This window comes from Sander lucioperca, chromosome 17 (genome assembly GCF_008315115.2).
Source record: "Sander lucioperca isolate FBNREF2018 chromosome 17, SLUC_FBN_1.2, whole genome shotgun sequence".
NCBI lineage: Eukaryota > Metazoa > Chordata > Actinopteri > Perciformes > Percidae > Sander > Sander lucioperca.
In genome coordinates this window covers 27,198,365-27,220,552 of record NC_050189.1, presented here as the reverse complement: position 1 = coordinate 27,220,552, position 22,188 = coordinate 27,198,365, and the positions used below count along the sequence as shown (strand labels likewise).

Below are 22,188 nucleotides of genomic sequence, written 5' to 3'. Positions count from 1 at the left end.
GTACAATTTCAGCACTAAGACAATATAAATGAAAAGTCACCAGTTTAAGTATAATGTTTTGGATATCCAAGATTTGTAACTGCTGGTTACTCAGGTGGGTAGGTGGGTGGGTGGGTGGGTGGGGGGGGGTCTGGAGCCAGGGTACATCCTGGACAGGACGCCAGTCATTCACAGGGCTGACACAGACAACCATTAATACTCACATTAACACCTAGGGGCAATTTAAGGGCCCAAGCCTAACCTGACGAGCCAGATGCAGAACCATCGGAGAGGCCGCCATTAGAAACTGATTGGAAAATGGCAGGCAATTTAAAAAAAAAATCCTGGCAGGCGGATTGGATGAACAATCTGTCTATCACATCTGCCATTGAAGAAACAGTCGTGGCCATCACACACACACACCTAAACTATGCCCGTAGCTGCCAGTAGCTCCTTACCGGATGCTGATTCGTTCGGTAAGCTGGTAGTTAACAAACGCATTAGGTCGAAGCCTGACTAGCTGGATTTTCGTGTGGTACATGATCCCGCGAATCCGTTTGCAAGTAAGCCCAGGCCAGCCAGCGGGTTTAGACCCAGAACCCTCTCGCTGTGAGGCGATAGTGCTAATCACTGCACCGTGGTGATGCCTTTTTGATTGAACTACCACTAGTCTATATCTATATCTATATCAGTCTAATGCTGACGTACACGGTTATAATGCAAGACATGCTAATATTTACATCTTCCAATGTTTCGTACTAGGCTCTGTCAATTCTCTATTAGATACAGAGGAGCTCAGCTATGGAACAGGTATATTAACACTGCATTTCAGTCAACTTCTGTCAAGAATTATTAAAAAGAGGCTTAACGCCGGCTACACACTGGATGCGTGGCATGAGCGTGGCGTTTCTGTTGCGTGTCAGTTGCGTGGCTGCTGCGTGGCGTTTTCTATGTCTTTGCACACCAGAAACATGTCTGACGCGGCGCTGCTGCTGCTAGCCTTGTCTGTACACATGTATGTTTCCCATTGATAAAATGAAATACCATGTTAAACATAAACATATACTGATTTTATTACAGCAAAGACAACTTCGGCAGTATTGACGGCAAAATAGGCTGCAGAATATTTTGTTCTGTATTGACAGGTACAATATTTGAAAATCGATAATTATTTATTATTTTTTTAAATTACATTTATATCTGCATTTATGTCAAAACCTAGAGACTTGCAAACATCAAAATGTCATTTACTAAATATATTCCTGTCAAAATGACATAAACATCTTTTCCTATTCTATTTTGAATGGAAACGCTTCCAACACGCATGTGTGTCGCGTGAAAAATAGGCGTCTGTCCTATTTCTAGCATGCACGCATTTTCGGCACAGCTGAGATTAGTTCTTCTACTGGAGCTAAAAATACTTGTGTACACGGATAACGCTTTCGGCTCAAAACTCTGCTTAAAAACCAAAACGTAGCAAGGTAAATGTAGCCACATATAGGCCAGATATCTGTTGCTTAGGGGTTTCTTTGTGTTGGCATTTTAAACTCCGGTGGATTTCTGAGGACTATGGTTAACCTTTTCTCAGATCTCTGCAGGGTAAATCCAGACAGCTAGCTAGACTATCTGTCCAATCAGAGTTTTCTGTTGCATAACTAAAACAACCTTTGAACGTACACATGTTCCATGCACCGTTGCTCCGAACAGCACTTAGCGCCACCCAAGACGATTGTGATTGGTTTGAAGAAATGCCAATAAACCAGAGCATGTTTTTCTCTCATCCTGGAATGCTCTGTGGACTAGACCTGACTAGCCTCCTCCACAGCGCTGTGGACTACACTACTACTAACCCTAAAGCTTAAAAAAACTAATGTAAACGTGTATATTCTGTTCACTATCCACTTTACTACAGTAGAGATTTAATGAGGCATGAGTATTAAGGAGAATTCTCTCAATCCAACAGCTGTCTCAGGGTGTTTATGCAGGTTGCTGTCCAGGTGACCATACTCTGTTGTACCCAACAATGTAACTTCACCTGTAATGGAATGTATTCTCTCATCTATCTTCATGACTGTCACACCACCTTGACTGCCTCCAATTCAAATCTTATTCTAAATTAATGTCAAACTTTGTTTCTGTCACAGTGCATCTTTGCAAACAGGCTAATGATGAAGTCTCACGAAGACTCACATACACATGGACAGGTGACATTCAGGTTTATGCAGTTTAGAGGGTTTGCTTCGAACTTCGAACACTTGAAGACAATGCAAGAGAGTGTTCGGATGACAATACAAAAATGTTGCTGCGTGAGGCCCAATGTGTGATGACCGTAGTCATTTATATGCAAGATTATTGAAATCACTGGATTCATATTCCAGCACATGAGAATCTCAAACGTTCTCACATCTTCCCAACTGTAAAGTTTTCTTTCAGTGAAGTGTAGTGGTGTTGTATGGAGGAGCCTGTATATTTCATGCATATGATCTTTCCACATCCTGCCTATGAAGCAGGGTGGTGTGGACAGCAAGAGCTCAGTCTGCATAGTAATTGGTTGGGTAGGCGGCCGTAATGTTTTAATGCATAAATATAGCAAGCATTGAAATTACAATTTAATGGTCTGTGGAATTAGAGAAGGAAGCTCTTGTTCTCTCCACTCACTCTCACTTTTTAACTCACCGTGCGCCCTTCCCTTCTCTCTGCTCTCTATCACTCACTTTCATTCAACCTCGTTCTCTTAATGTTTTCTATTTTTCATAACGCACTAAACTCCTGTTGTCTTTTCATTTCTGTATTTGTTGTTGTACAGTATTTCAAAGATATATTGTGGCATGATTTTGTGCAATACATTGTGGAGTTAAAAAAATTACACAATATCAGGTAAATCTTATCAGTTGGCAGCCAAACAGGGTAGTGAGAACGGAGCACTGTGGATCAGCTTTTTTGAAAGTCATGCCATAAGTGTTCTCTGTCTCAGAGATAACCAGTGAGCTGCCTTCAGATATGAGTACAGAGTGGCTCTAGGGAGTGTCAGTCAGTTGGTCAGTTCGTCGGTCCACAACCTTGGTCCAGACTGAAATACCGTAGTAGCCCAGATATAAGATGACCCTTATTATAAGATACATTTTTTTTTTCAACAATTGCATTTTGTTTTTAAAGATAAGACAATGTCAGTCAAGTTCTCTTGGGATACCATTAGTCCAATGATAAGAGACACTTTATTCTTGAAGCCATTTCTCATGCAAGAGTGAAACATAGTACACTATGTTAGAGCTCTTTGAGTAGTCGTTAAGACTAGAAATGAAGTCCATTAACACACATTTTTACACTGTGGCTGAGGCTGCCATACAAGGTGACATGCTCATCAGATAAACATTCTCACACACACAGTGTCTTGCCCAAGGACACTTGGACTGCAGGGCCAGGGATCGAACCACCAACTTCCGATTGGTAGGCGACCGCTTTACCACCTGAGCCAAAGCCGCCCTACTAATTACAGTTAGTTAGCACATAGATAGCTCACAATCACTGGGGCGACCTGGCTTCTGCGGAAAAGCTGCATATCGCAGTGATATATTTAGATTTTTTGATGTTTGGAATGTGAAACATCTTGACATTTATATATGTTGTAATAAGCCACACCCACTTCCCCCCAATCAATCGTTCATGTCCTAGATCGTCTGAACTGAATTTCGTAAGAATCCATGTAGCCAATTAAGAAATTTAAACTTATAAACACATTTGTGGCGCCCCCCAGAAGTGAAGTGCAATGTGCTTTAATACTTAAGCCAAGTTAAAACTCTTAAACGTGTCTCGAATTTCAAGATATGTCAACTTGAACTGAGTTATTGCACATTTTTGAAAATAATCTATTTTGATAGAAATTAATTGGCTTGTATAATTGAAACGGATTGACGTCTTGGAATGTCTTTAAGAGCTTCGAAGATCAGTGAAGTCCGTAGATGATCCTGACAAAGGTTTTAGTATAATTTCTCAATTAAGAATGAAACTTCACCATCCTCCCATAATTTAGTCAGACACCCATAATAACAATCTGTGCCTGTCAGTGTCAAAAACAGAACTGTTAGTAGACGTACATTGACGTTGTGCATTTGCCATATAGGATTACATTGCACCCGGTTGGCGGTTGTCGGTTACAGCGTTCTCGCTCAATACTGGACAAATTTCAAATATTTTTGTTCACATTAATCATAGACAGAAATGCATGAGACAAAAGGGTCCAGGTTGAAAAATACATAAATTCTCAAGTATGTTTCTTTGAGCTGTTATAAAGGGTCTCCAGGACCCCAAAGTGAATATTACAGTTTAGTTTTGAATATGTGATAAATAAACAGATATTTAAGTGATATGGCAATATTAAGCAATAGATTAAGCAATATGTCGCAGCCTTTTGCGATGTGTATATTGCGCTAGTTGATATCGCGATGATGATAAAAAACAATACAGTATATTGTGCAGCCCTAATACATACATAACGTACTTAATATCAAACCTAACAAACACTAAACCAAACTACAATTCAAAACCAAGCCCCTATTACCCGTGCACCCCTCATACAAAATTATATTTGCAGTTTCCCACTTTTCTTTTTTCTCTTATAGTGATTTCAATAATTCTTCATGGTGCCCATGTTTCAGCACATTCCATCTCATTCCCTTGCAGTTTAAAGGCTAACTTTTCTAACTTTATCATTTAAATGGCTTCAGTGACCCATTATTTCTGTGTAGGCGTATCAACAGCAATCCAGTTGTTCGCAATTACCTTCTTTGTGACCATGCATAGTGAGAGAAATATATTTTTACTGCTAGATGATACTTCACTGAAGTTATGCAGATCCCCCAGAATACATGTTTGTGGTGTTAGTGGAATGGTTATATTAGTGTGGATCATTGATAGGTTTGTTATACCAAACCAAAGATCTTTAATTTCATTGCAGTCCCACAACAGATGCATTAAGGTTCCTTCAGCAACATCACATTTTGGGCAGTTACTCTCATCTCGTATACCCATTTTACACTGCTGTGACGGGTTATAGTATAATCTATTCAGCATTTTATATTGTTTAGTTAATTTTTTAAGTGGAAAGGGCTTAAAATTGAAAGGACTAAAATCACTTATAACAATACTTGGCAAAGAATGTAATCGTTGATTAGTTAGGTCTATGTTATGATGCCCACAGCATCATACAAGATATATGTAAAGGGTATCTACCGTTTTTTTCAACCTGGACCCTTTTTTCTTATGTTTTTGTGTCTAAGTGACTAATGGGAACAACAATCTTTGAAATTGGTTAGCTATTCAGCTTTTTTAAAGCTAATGATTGCTCCATCACTAAACGGGAGAAAACAGACAGGTATTATCTGTATCATTACTTTTGTTATTGTAATCGTGCGTTTTTCCTTCAAAACACAAATCTGCTAGAAGCGACAGATTTAGCTAACGCTAATTAGTTTAAATTAGGTAGACAGCTGGGGAGGTAGTAGTGGAGGTTCTGTAGGACAGGGGTGATTTGGTCACGGGAGCACGAATGGGTGAGCAGATGAGTAGCAGAGTTCTGGATGTCCCATCCACCCATTAATCCATCGTCAGGGTCAGGTCGCGGGGGCAGCAACTCCAGCAGGGCACCCCAAACTTCCGTTTTCCGAGACACATTAGCCAGCTCTGACTGGAGGATCCAGACGCGTTCCCAGGCCAGTAGGGGAAAAAGGCAGTTCTGGTGATTTGATTGACGTGGTGTTTGGAAGGAGAGGTTGCTGTCGAAAATACCTCTACAGTTGCGGATGTGTGGGGACAGAGACAGAGTCAAGTTATCGATGTTGAGGCAGAAGTTGTGAGCGGTTTTGGTGAGGGATATGGGACTGATGATCATGTCAGATTTATCACAGTTTAGTTCTAGGAAGTTGGCTTGCATTCATGATTTAATTTCACTGGTCAAAGTGGAGTGAGTTGCAGTGGTGATGGATTTATTGGAGATTTAGAGCTGGACGTCATTGGCGTAGAGTTGGAAGTGGAGGCCATGACAAGGAATTATGTTACCAAGGGGGAACACTGAACCCTGGGGGACACCATGGGACAAAGGAGCAGGGGTGGAGGTGCAGTTGTTGATGTTGATAAACTTTTGTCATAAGCACATAACCCACGATCGGTTTTGTCAAATAACAATTTTAATACAGTTTATTAAAACAAGATGGCTGCATCCTCAATGTTAACAAAAATAGAGAAAGGCTGCATTACATTGTGCATTTGTATTTAGGATGAAAAGGAAGAAGAGAAAAGAATAATATGGAGCTGAAATATGGCTGGATGATGCATGCAATTCTGTCTGTTCTGCAGTGAAGTTCAGTTTTCAGTCTCAAGACCGCAGTTTAAGCCACATGTAAAATTCTACACCAAAAATACACAACAAGCTCACTACATGTTACAGTAGATCTATTTACAGCAGCCTTCTGTTCAACTGTTCAAACTGCAAGACAGCCAAACAATTATAACATTGGCCGGGAGCGACCAATCCGGGGCTAAAATCAGCGAGAATTTGCAGTGTCTGCCTGGCTTCAGTGAGGCGTAGTCTCAGGCAGCTGTTCCACTGAACTTCACAAAATAATGTTTGATCAAGACCACCAGTTTTTCTGTGAGCTGTCTGATTTCGCTATATAATGGTGTTTTCTTCCTGTACACTCCTAATGGAGCCCCCGCTGTTGTGAAGACAGTGACAGTATAACATAGATCAAAGTCAGTGTGAATTAAACGGATGGACACATCAGTAACTTGGTTCTGGTGTAAATTTCCAGTTACAATTTGTTTTTGTTTGTTTACTATGAACCTTCCCACCTTCCAGAATCTAGCTCAGGTTAAGACACTAAAGGGCAGCACACACTGGCCACTTGTGACATACATCAAAACACCTGCACCCATTTCCCAACACAGGGACGTGTACCAGATGCCCAAACCACCTCAACGGGCTCTTTTCGACGCAAAGGAGCAGCGGCTCTACTCCGAGGTCCTCACGGATGATTGACCTTCTCACCCTATTTCTAAGGGAGATGCCAGCCACCCTCCTGAAGAAACCCATTTCGGCCGCTTGTACCCGGGATCTCGTTCTTTCGTTCATGACCCAGCCTTCATGACCATAGGTGAGGGTAGGAAAAAAAATTGACTGGTAGATCGAGAGCTTTGCCCTCCGGCTTAGCTCTCTTTTCGCCCCGCTGCACAGATTCTCAGGCCAATCTCCCGCTCCATTGTCCTCTCACTCGCAAACAAGACCCCTAGGTAGTTGAACTCCTTCACTTGGGGTAAGGACTCATTCCCTACCCGGAGTAGGCACGCCATCGGTTTCCTGCTGAGAACCATGGCTATAGATTTAGAGGTGCTGATCCTCATCCCAACCGCTTCACACCCAGTGAGTGCTGGAGGTCACGGACCGATGATGCCATCAGGACCACATCATCCGCAAAAAGCAGAGATGACACTTGTGTTCATGCCTACACACAAAAACTTGCTTTGGTATCGAGTTTCAAACCTTACCTTTAACACACATACACACACTTGCTTGAGGTTTTCAAACTAATTTCTGTCTTCTTGCCTGTCATGTTCCGACTGTACACTGTGGATTGTTTGACAAATCTCCTTTTCTTCACCGCATTAATTTTTCTACCACTCATGCACAACTAATTGCTTGTTGTAAACTGTCACTCAGGCTGATGAGAGGTGTGAGTGTGTGCCAGAACGTGCAGTATGCATGTGTGTATTTAGTATGGCCCATTGATATCCGTGTTTGTAGTACATTTCTATGGTTGCTGTATTTATGAGTGTGACATTGTATGATGAATTGAATCTTGAAAAACTTCTTACATATTTTCTCATTTTAATGGGTTTGTGTTTGAGGCGTTGAGTGAAAATTGTTTCTCATCGGCGTATATTTCCTGTACTTGACCCTTGTGTGGGTATTCTATCTCTCTCCGAGCCCATGGGTCTCTGTGTAGACGCTCATTCATCAAGGTGTCACCCTCCCTCCCATTTACCATGAGAGCTCTTTACATTTTGGAGTGTGTTTGTGTCCCCCTGCAGCCACCAATCACAGCAGAGCTCATATTGAACCTCAGTGTGCTGATCTGTGAGGGCACCTCAGGCATGTTTCTGTTGCCACAAGCACTGATCATTGTCACTGTCTCACCCCTATTTTCCACCGGGCGCTTTTGCGCTGCGTTCCGAAGGCGCCGCGTCCCCCTGCGAACACTGCCATTCAATGTTTCATACTCCACCAGCCGTGCCACGGCATGTCCCAGAAGCCGCTAAAATTACGCGCCGGGCGTTCGGACAGCCGGGCAGGAAGTGAAACAGGGAGAGTATCTAGTCAACTTACCAAAACACCCCCCACCAATATCGTTTATGTCTCCTTTACAACACCATGGACAACGAGAGATTCATCTTGGAGGTGGAAAAACATAATACGACATCACAGATCTTTTTTTAAGGACAACATCAGAAAAGAGAAGGCATGGAAGTTTAACTGTAGGAGTGCTTGGAGTGGAAGGTAGATACTAGCTTAATAAACACGTGATTGTTCTGTAAAGTACTTGTAGAGACAATAAAATCTGTGAGTCGGGCAGCAAGATGCTCCGCTTTTGAGACGCTCCCGGAGGACAGAACAAAACCGGAACACAGCTGGAACCCAGCACAGACGCGCCCAGTGGAGAATCGGTCAGGGTTCTACCTGAACCCTCTCTAAAATTGAACACAGGCGTTATACATACCCCACACCCCACGCCAATCCTTGGTTGTATGTATCGAACTATTTAAGGCAGTGGCGGGTTGGAATGATTGTGCAGGCATTCCCCTCTGTTTCTTCTTAATTTCCATCTTCACATTCTTTCCCTTGGTTATTTGAGGAAATAATGAGTCATATTACTTGAAGGGAAGATGTGGCCGTTTCATGTGAAGCCGAGAGACAAACTAATGTCATCTAGGGACAGATACTGGAGCTGCTCCGTAGACAGTGAATAATGGACGGGCTCTGTGACAGCAGCCATGGTAATCTGACTGGGATAAGGGGACCTGATGCTCTGATATCCAGCTTAGGGAGACAGTTGTCTGTGGTTGTAGATATTGATTTTACTGTCCTAAATTTTTGTATCACCACAAACTTTGTTTTAAGGTGGATTTTCCTTTTTAGTAAAATCATTACTACACTGACAGATGTCTGTAGGAACACAACATGTGGGACAAGGGTAAAGTGCTCTAATCATTTCCAGATATTCAGAGGATATATCCTACATTAACCTGACGGGCCAGATGGTTTAACGCAGAACCATCTAAGAAGCCGTCATTGGAAACTGTTTGGGAAAGGGCAGGCATTTTCGAAAAAGAATGGCATGTGATTGGATGAACCATCTGTATGTCACGTCCGCCATTGTTGTTGAACAGTCGCGGCCCTCACACACACCTGTAGCTGCCAGTAGCTCCGCACTGGATGGTGATTGGTTCGGTAAGCTGGTAGTTCAGACACAATTGCATTACTTTGAAGCCTACTCTCGCTTTGCCAGACCTTCCTCCACAGCGCTGCGGAGGAGGGTCTGGCTAGTCCACAGTTTCTGGTTTATTGCCATTTCTTTAAACCAATCACAATCGCCGGACTTTTTTTTTTACCACTGCAAAATAGCCTCGGAAAGAAACTTGTTTTGGTGGAACATGTGTACGTCCAAAGGTTGTTTTAGTTGTGCAACAGAAAACTCAGATTGGACAGATAGCCTAGCTAGCTGTCTGGATTTACCCTGCAGAGATCTGAGGAGCAGTTAACCATAGTCCTCAGAGATCCACCGATGTTTAGAACGGCAACACAAAGAAAGGGTAACGGACATCCGGCCAAAATGAGTGACATCTGGCGGAATTTCCGGCGGCACCAGAGCAATCCCGGAAGTGGAACGTCGTGGATATAAACTGCTTGAAGCCGGATGGAAACAAGCAAGATGGATTTCCATGTGATATGTGATCCTGTGATTCACGCATGCTCTGGTGATATCTATGTTTCATGACATTGTGGATTTTAGTTTTACAAACATAAACATTGTTTCAAGATCTCCCTATGTACTAATTGTTTTAGTAATATTATAAAACTCTGGCTCTGCATCATTATCCATGGGATCTTGGTTATAATGCCTTTTAAATTTAGATTATATAATAGGCGAGGATGAAAATTTTATTTTTTTTCTCCCTTTTTTCCTTCTTGTTTTTCTCTGGAATGGTAATAGAGTTTAGATTACTTACAATGGTTTCACATTCATTAGCTTCTTGCCCATCAAAGGACACCAGCTATATGCATATACATATATATGGGTGAGAAGCTTTTGCTGAGGTGTTTTTTTTCCCCTCGGGCTAGGGTAAAAAAATGACCTTAAAAGACCTTATGTTGATTCTGATCTCATTTCATTGTCAGACAAAAAGTGAATAAGCATATTCAAAATATTGAACTATTTCTTTAAAGACTTAAAAGATGTGTCTTAAAAAATAATGCAGCACATCTCCCTACATGTTCATATAAAGTAGTGGGTAATTTATCTTGGTTAATAAAACAATATATACTCTGTTCAATTTTGGAGTCTGGAAGGTATTATTAAGTGGCCAACATTAAACTAATATAATACAATAAATCACAATACAAAATACTGAGTTGTGAAAAAAATCTCTGTCAGTACAGATGGCCTGCCTCTCTCTCTCTCTCTCTCTCTCTCTCTCTCTCTCTCTGTCTGTCTGTCTGTCTGTCTGTCTGTCTGTCTGTCTCTTTCATTATTTCTCAGCCCTCGCCCATTCTGCTTTTATGAGACTGAACGATCAATAAAGGATTGTGCAGGGAGGCAGAGCGCCTCACGTCCCCATTTGGGAAGATAATTTGCGTCAGAAAATGGCAGCCGCTGCACAATAGTATATTGATGTATTAAAGAAAAGAAACGGATGGCATGCATTAGAGGGTAGGAAGACAGAAACAGTGTGTCAGAGAAAAAGAGTGAAAAAAAATGAAAATAACAGAGATCTTGAAGGAGGCAGAAAGGATGAGATAAAAATAAAAACCCAATGTGGGATATGTGAGTTCTCGGTTTCTGAATACTGTTCAGTACAAACAGTACATGAAGATACACACATACTGACCTAAGTTGTGTCCTCCCGACACAGAAGTCCCTATGTGTGCTATATGCTATAATTAATAATATCAGGAATGTCATTTATGTGACTCATTTGAACAAAACACTGACATTTCTAAATTGCAATATTTTCATAGGTTGGTGTGGATGTGCACGATGAGATGGCAGGTTGTCTGTTGAACTGGAAGATGCACAGTGCACGGGAGAGATGGAGAGACACATTTAAATGCTGAGGGGACTTATTGTTGTTTTTTTGTTAGACAAAATGTCATAATGTCATCATTTGCACCGTGATTATCTTTACCGTTTGGTTAACTTGCCAAAATAAAAAATGCTGAAATTGATTACAGTGTTTCAGCATTTGTTTCCAGCCTTTCAGGTTTAATGCTTTATCTCAAACAGATAAAGTTAAAAGGGAAAGAGGAAAAAAAAAACATGACCTCAGCAGCCAGCACTCAAACTATTTGTCAGCTTGCTTTTCTGGTTAAAACGCTGCCATTCCAGACTATTGGTCGATGGATAGCTCTGTGAAGAGATTAGAAGACGCTGAGCGTGTGTGTGTGTGTGTGTGTGTGTGTGTGTGTGTGTGTGTGTGTGCGTGTGTGGTGGGTGGGGGTTCATAGAGTACTATGGTTGAGCAGTTTGTTCCATTGGACCCGGAAGCTCTTTTAGTTCAGTGAAGACCACTCAAAATAGATTCATTCATCTCCAATTTGTATTTGGCGGTATGGCTCCGTTCTGGGGCCTCCCTGCACTTTCACATCCATACGTGGAAAGCATGAGCAGGGAGAGCACACCTCCCTGCCCTTCCATGTGCATGGATGGAAAGCCTTATGCGGGGAGAGCAGCAGTGCAGGATCCCCATAGGGTACAGACAGTGACACAACATTGATTAAGTCAGACAACATGAATTTAAAAGGAGGAGCTAGGGTGGAGGGGGTTGCAAGCGCTGGCAGAAATGCAGCAAGGTAGTCTGGGAAAAGCAGTTTAAATAGAGTGCGCTATTTGGAAATCAAATCAAAAGAGGGAATCAGCTGAGCCATCAGCTTGTGTGCTGGCTTAGGAACTGTCAGCTATGAGCTGAGATAATAGCCGAGCTTGACTCCGTGACCTGCCAGAACTTACGCTATGCTTCATTTCAGTCAGGACCACTTTGTCAAAATAGATTCATTCATCTGCAATTTGCATTTGGTGGTATGGCTCTGTTCTGGGGCCTCCCCGCACTTCCACGTGCATACAAGCATGAGGCAGGGAGAGCACACCTCCCTGCCCCTTCATGTGCATGGATGGAAAGCCTTTAGCGGGGACAGCAGCAGTGCAGGAACCCCCAAAACCACCATACCAGGCAAAAACCTCCCTGCCCACCCACGAATCTACATGAAAAGCCTTAGCAGGGAGGGCAGCAGCAACACCGCACTTCCACATGCATATGTTGAAAGCATGATGCAGGAAGAGCACAACTTCCTGCCCTTTCATGTGCATTTTTCCAGTCTTCAGTAGTCCATTGGCGGTGTTTCATGGCCCAGGCAAGCTTCTTTTTCTTATTCTGACGTCTTAGCAATGGCTTTCTTGCTGCAACTGGACCTGTCAAACCTGCAGCTCGAAGTCTTCTCTTCACAGCTTAAACTGAGACTTGCTTATTACGACCACTATTAAGCTGTGCTTAAAGCTGTTGTCCTGTGAGCCTCCTATCACGCAAGCTGTTGACTCTAATAAACTATTCTGTTGTGGCTTTTAGGTCTGCCAGCCCTCTTCCTGTAAGAGTTTCACCCAGTTTCTAAGCGCCTTTTGATGGTGAGGAATACTGTACTCACTGACACCTTTACTTTCTTCGCAATTTCTCTGTAGGAAAGACCTATTTTTTTAACTGTTATGATGGTCTGTCTCTCTTTCATTGTTAATTGCCTTTTTCTCGCCATTTTTATAGCAACACACTACTTTCTGCAGTACAATACTGTTCAAATAATGCTCATGAGGGTATGGTACCACAGTGTGCTCCAACACTACTTTTATGCAGACAGAGGGGGTTGTAAGTAATCCAGACTGGGATACCAGTGGAAATTGGTAGCACCAACTTTCAAGGCTTGATCAACCATTGCTGCAGAACTGTTTAAAGTTGTTAACCCATTTCTTGTTCCCTGAAAAAGGCCTTTTTGTATAATTCTGAAATGTATCATTAAAATTATGAATGTCTCCAAAGTCACTATAATCAACAAACAACTCATATACTTTATCATACTGAGGCAGTTATAACTTAAAGGGAAATTTCCCTACCTTTAATGTTCGATGTCCATTTAGTACTGATGGTATATGTAGTCCATTGTAAATGAATTCCCCAGTGTGTGCTATATGGACTAAGATGGCAGCTTTGCCTACATGTACCAGGATGCCAGGGTTTTTAGAGCACTTAGGTGCAAATGAGGTCACACACTCATTTGCATATTGTGACGTCAGCATCGTCATCGCGCAATTCTTTTTGTATTAAGCTTAGAGGTTGTCCGTTGCAGCGATAGAGGGAGAGATCACTAAATCAAAACTTAGAGGAGCAGCTTGTCACTAGAACAGCTGGTCCACCTTAAAGGCCAGCCCATCTTAAGTTAGTAAGCCTGTGCTGAAGTTGTCGCTAGCTCCGTGGCTAACCATCGGCGTCGCCAGCTAATTTTTCTGGGGCTTCAGCCCCCAGAAAAACACAAAGATTAGGTGCGCAATAATATTGCTACATTTTGTTTGAAGTTCCTGTGACGTGAAGTTTACAGTCTATGGTTCAGGCTCAAACACACGGAGCTTTGAAGTAGACCTGTGTGTCGCTTTGTGTCCGCTCTCTCTGTAAAAATAGAGATGAACAGCGCGGCTTTCGTGGTCTGTGCAGCTTCAGGTAATCGTAATGGTCGTGCTCTGCTGTGGACATGCTGCGGCAGATGTGTCACGCTTGTGTTCCATGTATTTCTGCCGTAGTTTTTGTTTTCCACCTCCGATGTAGAGCACCGTACAGCCACTTCCCTAAACTTTGTCTCATTGAGAGACCAGAGACTCAAACGGGGCACTGTGTCTGTCAGAAGGTCTTGTATTTATGTATTCTTGTGTTTATTGTTCTCAAAATATCACAAAGCCAGAGAACACAGATGGGATGAGTTCTATTTTGAATGTACAGAATGTTTTGAGCATGAGCAGAAATCTTGCTGAACGTTGTGCTGAAACACACCTGAAATATTAGTCCAGGGGTTTATAAATTAATTAAAATGAATGAATGTGTCATTCACATGAATGAGTGCCACATGCACATTTAAAGAGGTTACTTCATTAACAAAAGACACAAAAGAGGAGGGAAGACTAAATCATGCCTACATGTGTGTTGACTCAGCAGAGATAACATTAAATGAGAAAAGTTAATTTACAGGAGCATAAATAGAAAACAACACAGAATTCCTGAGAGCCTTACTGCATTATATTCCTGTATGTTTTCATATTTTGAAATGCAACCTTTGTTTCTCTTTACATAAATAAAGATGTTTCCAGCATAAATTAATGCAGAAAAAGGTAGAAATAGGTGTATGAAAATTACCCCCCCATCATATGTGGCCCCACAAATCTGGAAACAAAGCCTTTGCCTTTGAGTTGCCAGGCCAGCTGTGATTAGGCCAAATGTTTGTGCCATCTAACTAACATCTACAAACTGCGCAGCTGAAATGAACATACACTGGCTATTAACAAGCCGATCAAGCCAAACGCCATTTTTTGTGATCTGCTCTGCGTGCATTACATTCAGTTTGTTTAAATGGGTCTGGGCTAAGCCCTGAATGTCCTCAAGTCCTAGAAACGCCGAAACGTTTAACCTTGTTCACTTCAACAAGCAGGTAGCAAGGAACAGACACTTGCCTCTTTAACTTGGCTTGGGTCTTGATGTGTTGTAGCATTTATTCACCGACAGATAAACTGTACACAGACTGCGCTGCTACGTTCACAGCTATAACTTCACTGCTAATTCATACTCACGACAAACTCTTTTTCCTTCTCTCTCTCACTCCACCGCGCAGTCGCTAACATGGAGGCTGCAGCTGCCTCTTAATGCGCAGCATGCATGGTGTGTGTGTGTGTGTGTGGCTCTGACACGGTTTGTGCCACTGTGATGTCTGAACGGAACGTGGAAATTACTTAAGCAGTAACAGAGTTCATCGCGAAAGATAGGATGCACCTCAGTACGGTGACCGAGCCTGGTCTCTCGGCTTTGATAAATACACTGGATAAGCGGTACACCATGCCCTCCCGCACATATTTTAGCCAGGAGTTACACTCCAAAAAATGTAAACAGAGAGCCGCAGCGGAGCTGAAAACAGGAGTTTTTCCGTTGCTACAACTGACGTGGTCCACCCGTAAGATCACTATGGCTGGCAGTGCCATACTCATTGTGCACATATACATATTGAAAGACTGTCCTGTAAAGTGTAAAAAGTGTATTTCTGCAATCTGCACTTTAGTTTGTGTGGTTTGTTACTGACTTTCATATTGATGTTTACTCCAGGCTTACTTGTCAGTGTTTTATGTTGTCCTGGTTATTATTACATGTTTACAAGGCTGGACATTCAACAAGTCAGTCACTGTGATTAAAGTAAGTTATAACTAAAATAATTAATGATATGGCATTCATATAAATTCATGCATCACCTAATTTCATCATAACATACAGAACTGGCCTACAGGAAAGAACAGTTTGTTCAATCTATCTAATATTGTTGTTGGTCAGACTATACAATGAGTGATTGTTTTTGTTGAATAATACAGCAGATAAGGAGCTTAAAGCGCCCATATTATGCTCATTTTCAGGTTCATAATTGTATTTTGAGGTTGTATCAAAATAGGTTTACATGGTTTAATTTTCAAAAAACACCATATTTTTGTTGTACTGCACATTGCTGCAGCTCCTCTTTTCACCCTGTGTGTTGAGCTCTCTGTTTTAGCTACAGAGTGAGACATCTCACTTCTGTTCCATCTTTGTTGGGAGTCGCAACAAACGCGACTACCGCAGTAGCTAGGTACTGGGCTACTAGCTAGAAGCTAACGCTGCTAGCAGTTAGCCACCTCGTTCTCAATGGCAAAACACTGCTACAACACACACAAATCTACAAAAGAAATTGTATAGAACTACTTACATGTCCCTCGTCTGCAGGTATTCAATGCAAAATTGGAAGTGTGCCCTAGTTTAGAAGAAGTCTCCCGGCTAATCCTGCCTTGTACTGACCGAAGTTGGAGAAACAGCTAGCTGATGTGGCATTAGCTAAAGTGGTTAGCACACACCAAATGTTTCGGCCAATGACGTAGATAGCGCTGCCGATTTTGACCAGCTCATCCGCAGACTGAAGGCAGGATACATTCAGAAACCCGTATCTCAATCAAAACAGTTTTGTATGCATGTGGAAGCACCAGAGACACAAAATAACACCCCAAATCCCAGAATATTTTTTTTTTTTTCATAATATGGGTAATTTAAAGTGCTCATATTATGCTTTTTGGCTTTTTCCCTTTCCTTTATTGTGTTGTATATCTTCTTTGTGCATGTTATAGGTTTACAAAGTGAAAAAGCCCAAGGACCCATCTTCACAGCATTGAGGAGTAGAGCTTAGATCGGCCCAAAAAATCAAGCCCGAACCTGCCGAGCCCGAGCACGTTGCGTCCGAGCCCGGCCCGGCCCGACACATTAACTGTAATTATGAGCCTGAGCCCGATTTAAACCCGACAATTTTTTTAATACGTGGGCCGTTATAACTGACGTTCTCAACTACAATTCAGAGTTGTTTGAACTACAGAAATCTGTTTAGAATAATACAACAAGGACGAAGCATGTAAACTGCGCTGTTTGTTTAGAATGGAACGGATCGCAAATGGATCTGAATGAAGAAACGTAAAAAAAAAAAAGAAACAATGATGAACAACATATTGTTGTCACTGCCCACGACTTGTTTAAACTGCTCCGACTTTCCTCCACACTTGCTCAAAGTTAATTCTCCTGTTTTTCTTTTTTTCTTTTTTTCTTTACATCTTCAAGCTCCCGGTGTGATGCGTGCGAGAGGAGGAGACTCCGCGCATGAAGTGCTGCATTTTGTAACTGCAGCCTAACTTTTGTAGGCTACACATTTGTTACTTTTATATAGCCTATATATATATTTATAATATTTCTGATTATGGCATAGCTTTCTCCCCACCCAAATAGGATAATAAGGTAATGGATAAAAAAAAAAAAAAAAAATTGCTTGATCAAGGGTCCGGCCCGGTGATGTGGCGGAAAATAACGGCCCGAGCCCGACCCGAGGTCCGGTCTGGCTTGGGTCGGGCTCGGGCTCGGGCCGAGAATCTAAACTCTATTGTGGAGTAAGGTCTGGCTACACCACAGATAAATGCTAGGAGAAAAAAACACTTGGGTTGTTTGCATTTCTTTAAACCAATCAAAGTTCCAGATGCAGGCACGGTGGCTCTGCAAAATAGTCTCGGGAAGGAACTTGTTTTGGTAGAACATTTGCACCCTGCAAAAGAAAGCCTTTTTAGCGTGTAGCTTGCAAGCTCGAAGTTTGTTGTTTCCCGTAGAGAAGGGATTTTGAGAACGGCAACACGCAGGGAGTAGAAGGTGTGGGGCAAAGCCTGACATCTGGCGTCCAATGTCAGGCGTTTTCCTGGAAATGTACTTCTATTGATCCAGAATAGATGTTATGTGACTGTGATGAGGGGTATTGACAGTCATTCAACATCAATAGAACAGATCTCTTCCACTACAAGTCTAAGATACAGAGCGTACATATTCAACAAACAGAGGGGACACGGTACACATAACTCTTAATTAATTGCTCCCTAATTGGCATAATAAAACATAACCACAAAAATATTAAATAGTCGTAGATCCACATATCTATTGATCCACATATCTATTGCTAATAAGCATAGTAAGCATCCAATGATGCCTTTGGCTTTGAGCTCAGCTTCTGTGCAGTTTGTGGCACAGAGCAATGACTAGGATATTGCACATTTCTGTAACAGTGCCCTGCAATGCATTCGGGAAATAACAAGAGAAACATCTGACAGCTTTGTTCATTGAGAGGTAGAGTGAAGCGCTTCATATTCACATTGAAGCCAGGTCCATATTTCACCGTTTCAACATTTGTTGACAAGCCAAAATAAAGGAGCTGTGCATAACACTGGACTGCTTTCTACAAAAACAAAATAATTGGTCATTTAAAATGACCTACTTTGTAGACACATTTTTGTAAAGTAAATGTGTTTAGTTTTTTGTTCACTAGGGGCCACTCTGGCAAATGACAATCACATCAAGGGCCAGATATGTTTAATTTATTGACATGTTTTTATTGAGAAAGGTCAAATATCTTTGACTGTATTACTGCATGTCGATTTTTTTTTTCTGTTGACATAAAGCCCTACAAAAGTAAGCGAAAAAGTTCGTTAGCCATTAGAGTTTAGCAAATCGAGCAAAACAAAGATTACATTTTTAAAAGCAGGTTACCATACAGCTGACTCACAGCAACCTGCCTGAATATGTAAACTATCTGCTTCTGTGGGAATTTCAGAGTCTCAAAGTCAGCATATCTGCCAAATTCTGCTTTGAGTGTCGCATAAATGCAGTTTCAAAAACACTTTCCCGTCTTTTTGGGTTTGACGCACAACTAAATTAAAGTTATTGGGAACCTAAATTGATACGCGGGCCGGATTAAAACCTGCGAAGAGGCGGTTTCGGCTCATGGGCCTAAAAGGTGCTGTAGGTAGGATTGGGAAGATCCAGGACTTAGCCAAAAAATGTTGTTCTCCGAGCGCTCGCTACTGCTTTCAGCATCTACTCACAGAGGTCAAGCCAGTAGATGATGGGATTTGAACCACAAAACAATCCTGGTCAGATTGTTTCACAACACTGGTGGACAAAAACAGTGTATTCTATTCTAACTCTCCCTACATCCCCATTGACAAACTTTGCTGAATTTAGATATTTAATCTTGTAAATCAATCTATACATTTAAAAATAATTTTGTTAGACAAGGACATGAAAGGGGGGGCTATGCAGTTTTAGCCATTTCTTCGCTGTTTTCTCGCTTTTTTCTCACAGGTTTCTCTATAGAGCTCCCGCTACAGCTTCGGAATAGATATTTGGCAGCTCCTATTGTCTGACTCCTCGCTTGGTCAGTCTGCCGTTTCCTCTTTCTGTGTTCCTCCGACAATGCTTTCCTAGCTTTCTGCTTCTTTTTTGCCAGCTCAGCCATGATGATAGTGTGAAAAACTCCATTGCTACCTTGTTAGCTGGTTCCTGAATGGGCGTATGTGTGCAGTACCGTGAAGCAATTCGTTGCATCGCGAGACCTGATATCACGCGATACTTCCTGAGGCTGAGAGGCAACTCGCCGGCCTAAAGTTGCAAGGGTGGTTTTTCAACTCATAGGCACTAGGGGGGAGCAAGACGACCACCATTCAACTCGAAAAAAGTCCTATTGACCCTTTGCACGTGACGTCACGCTCCACTTGCGCCAATTATGAACGCCATGACGGACGGCGGAAGAGCTATGCTGTAGATGGACGGCAAGCTAAACTCGTACGTTTTCGTTCGTGTTTGTGTTCTCACATTCACAATCTGCAGAGTAATCCTCACCAACACAAGCATGCAGAGTAATCCTCACCAACACAAGCATGTGTATGTATTGCCTTTCTGTTTTAAATGAGTGATAAATAAAATTATCCTCAACCAGCTAGCTGCCATGCTAACCAGCTGTCCTGCTAACAGGTCCAACCCGATGATGACCCACATAACTAGCTAACATTGGTTATTCACTGACCTAGCTACATATCCAAAAAAGAAAGCCGTTCCCTTGATCATTTAACTTAACACACATACAAAAAATATCAGTTAAATTAAAGATGACATGGCACGGAAACTAGCTTCATAAACAAGTTAAATGCGGTTAAAAGCTGCTGCCCATCGCGTCGTAATATCCACCATCAAATCTAAACATAGGCTACACAGCGAATATAATCACAGATAACAATATGGCTAGATGTTACAATTATGTGTGGTTACTACTGATCATAGACACTCCGTGATTTACTGCATGGATTAACGTGTGATAGATAATTAATGACTGCACTTCCCAGAGCTGGGATGCGTTCAGGCATCCATTAGCTAGGAAGTTGCATTGGCACACCCAGTGAACAGCGGTAGGGGAGAGCAGGGGCGAAAGTACCATTTTTCAGAAAAACATATTTTTAAAAGATATTGTTTTAGACAGAGATATATTTTTGCTGTGGTCAATAACTCACAGGTGTGGTCTATCAATACCAGGTGGTATTTTGTACAAATGTCGAATGACTTCAGTATAATTTCACTTTGAACATAAGTTGCACATTGTTACTTTCGACCCCATCAGTAGGGACGAAAGTAACACACAGGTGGGTCAAAAGTAACACAACAATACAAGCTAGATTTTTTTTGTGTTACTCTTGTTTTCATTAAATATATCTGACTATAACTTTGTTAATATGTAACTGCAAACATATTCTGTCCTTTATCTTTGCAAAAAAAAAAATATTAAATTACATTTTCATTTAAAATTTCAGTTTCATCAAATGTTTCAAATATAACAGAGTAAAAACTTGATTTGTTTAGAATATTTTTTTATTAGCAATGTCAATCCATTTTATAAAACATTCAACAATATGAACAATATGAAAATTAAACAAAATTAGCATAAAATCTCAAAATAATCTAACAGTAGTCATGTTTTTATGCGTAAATTCAAAATGTGCATAAAAACATCTGGATGGAAACACTAAAAATAAATAAAATAAAATAAATAAAAATTCATAGGTGGAGGTGGAAAAGCTAAGGTATGGCTAACCTAAATGTGAGGGATAAAATGTGAGGGTGACATACCGAAATCAGCTGTTCCTCAATGTTCCTCTAGTGAAACCTAGAAACAAAAACAGCAAAGGAATGCCACCATAACTTTGATGGAAACCTGACTTATGTAAACAAACAAAAAGGAACATAAAAAAGGCATCAGCCTACTCATTGTCACAGTGGTGACAGATATAATGTTCTGCACCCTCAGTGCATGCCTCATGTGACCAGAGCTGGCATATGCCATGCGACTTTGCAGCTGCCCTAAGACTAATGTGTCTTACAGATATGTCCAGAAACACCCTCTCATACACATCTGGCTGAATCAGACCTCTGTCTGTCTTTCTGACCCTCACTCTTGGCATATTCTGTTGGTATAATATGACATAAACATGTTTTAATAAACTCTGCAACACAGAGAAAATCACCTCATTAGCAGTCGGGACGAAAGTAACAAGTGTTACTTTCGTCCCGACTGGAGCTCCTGACATTTAAACCCGAATTACATGTATACTGAAAAACTCTGACAAGGCAAACTTGATCATATGTGTTACAGTGCTAAATAACCTGTAGATTGATAATTACTGTGACACATGAAACGAGAAACACAACTTGTAAATAGAAAAAAAGTACCGCTTCAGTAATTTACTTACCGTACTCGAAAACAGCTTTCAGGACATAACAGCGGGAAACAATGATGAAATCACGTGATATTTTGTGGCTCCGTCACTGGCTGCGTGCTGAAAGCGCTGTCATAGCTTGAAATGCAAATGTAGTCAGGGCTCAGAGAAAATCGCTTTGTGTTACTTTCGCCCCGGTTCTCCCCTATGTAGGTAACCACGACCGACCATGTCCTCTAAAAACATGGGCTACGTGTTATATAAATCTTTACTTAAGTAAAGAATAGATGTTAATACAAAATAAACCCTAGATTGATGTCTTATCTTTGCCATTATGAGGTACCTCCCCCCGCCGTTAGCGTAGCATCGCGTACCTGTAACCCAGCCAGTTACAAAGAACTGGTTAGCATCCAGACTTTTAAAAGCTTTGAGATCAGCACCAGATACCCCGTTTACCACATAGTGGTACAGATCGTGTGGACTGAAGTCGGGCAGACTGATTTAATGAGGTCCGTGAAAACGGAGGGAGAAAGAATTAAGGGTCGGTATCCAATCCTGC

The 22,188-nt window shown here is 41.5% G+C and overlaps 1 protein-coding gene and 1 long non-coding RNA gene across 2 annotated transcripts in view; one reads left to right on the top strand and one right to left on the bottom strand.

The window, feature by feature from the left end:
* rbfox1 (RNA binding fox-1 homolog 1) overlaps nucleotides 1-22,188 on the top strand; it is a 288,454-nt gene that overhangs the window by 46,368 nt on the left and 219,898 nt on the right. The window lies entirely within an intron of this gene.
* The window catches only part of LOC116052931, a 107,401-nt gene continuing 103,785 nt past the window's right edge, over nucleotides 18,573-22,188 (bottom strand). The window contains exon 2 of the long non-coding RNA XR_004105694.2: nucleotides 18,573-18,655. This is a non-coding gene — a long non-coding RNA (uncharacterized LOC116052931). The remainder of the gene's footprint in view (nucleotides 18,656-22,188) is intronic.